Genomic DNA, 1586 nt, shown 5'->3' with positions numbered 1-1586 from the left:
TTCATTTGGAAACGTGGGGTAGAATTCCTGAATTGCTACGCGCAATCTGTGGTAAGTAAATTTGAACACGAGTGTTTGATTGCTCACAAATGTCAGGTCGATCGGTGTTAGAAATGTTCAGTTCGGGTATATGTCACCCATCACCGTAATGCCAACCTGTTCCAGTAATCCCATACTACCCTTTTCTTGAATAACTGATAAAGTGGGGTGTCGCGCCAGGGGTAGATTTGATGCGTATAGTGGGGTTTTGTCTGTAAGCTGGTCAATAAGTCTCCATGCCAGGCATTTGGTGCGTACTGTATTAATTTCATGTTTGGTCAGATGGGGTCTCTGGTGTGGTAGTATATTTGCCAACTTAATGGGGTGGGCATCCCCATCTTCTACTGCAAGGTGTGGCATGTATTGTACCGGATGAAAGCAATAGTATGCATATTGCACTTGGTCGCATATCAGTTTGTTCAGATTAGAGCATAAGAAGTTGAAAATGAGGGCCGGTGGAGGTATGGGAATATTGGTGAAAAGATATAGTAGTTTAGGCAGTATCACCTTTTTTACAAGGGATATCTATGCGCTAGCGAGAGAGGTAGTGTAATCCACCGGTCAATTTGTGTTTCTAGTTTTTCAATCATAGTGCCATAATTACTTGGAAGCACTAGCGTAGAGTCGAGGTAAATCTAAATACCCCGATACTTCATAGGTTCCTCCTGCCAAACCAGTGGGAACACAATTAGTGGTGATTTTGTATTTGCTGTTAGTGGTAGCACTGCTGATTTGGACCAATTTATTTAAAAACCGGGATTGTCATCCGAATTTTATGTATTCTCTAATTATCTGTGATAGGTTAACGTTGGGATCTCTAATGTATCATCTGCTTATAATGATATGCCAATGGGTTGTAAATCAAATTGTTAGGCTGTATATGCATATTTCTGGTGTATTTTACAAGGTAGAGGTAGAGGTTCTAGAACAATTGCAAATAGTAGAGATGACAGCGGGCAGCCCTGCAGCGTTCCTCTTTGTATCACTATTACATTTGATATTTGTCTGTTGACTTTTATGTGACCCGTCTCTTGTACTCCCAATCCGCGAAAAATGAGAAATTGGTCTAGGCTCCCATTAGAACAGTGGACTAGCTCCTTGGCAGCATCCAGACCCTCATTTTCCAAGAATCCCTTACTAGATAATAGGGAATTCGACAACTGGATTCGGAAGTCACTTGACACTATACTCCCCTCTAGAAAAATCAGCTTAAAAAGGTCACGAGTAACAGCCCCATGGTACTCGGAGGAGCTAAGAGAAAAAAAGCAACACTGTAGGAAGCTTGAAATAAAGTGGCGGTTAGGATATGCCACATAGACAAAGCCATGTATAGGGAGACCATTAGGGCCTACAAATTAGAAATAAAATCGACACAGTCTACCTATTACAGTGGTAAAATCATGCAGGCCAGATCACAGCCGAGAGAGATCTTCCAAATTGTCAAAAGTCTCACCAAACTTCCCCCACCTATGGCTCCCAACGACAACCCACTCTCCCGCTGCAATGATCTAGCGGAATTTTTCTATCAGAAAATAAATAAAATCTAT

This window comes from Lissotriton helveticus, chromosome 1_1 (assembly GCF_964261635.1).
Source record: "Lissotriton helveticus chromosome 1_1, aLisHel1.1, whole genome shotgun sequence".
Classification (NCBI taxonomy): domain Eukaryota; kingdom Metazoa; phylum Chordata; class Amphibia; order Caudata; family Salamandridae; genus Lissotriton; species Lissotriton helveticus.
This window is presented reverse-complemented; position numbering follows the sequence as displayed.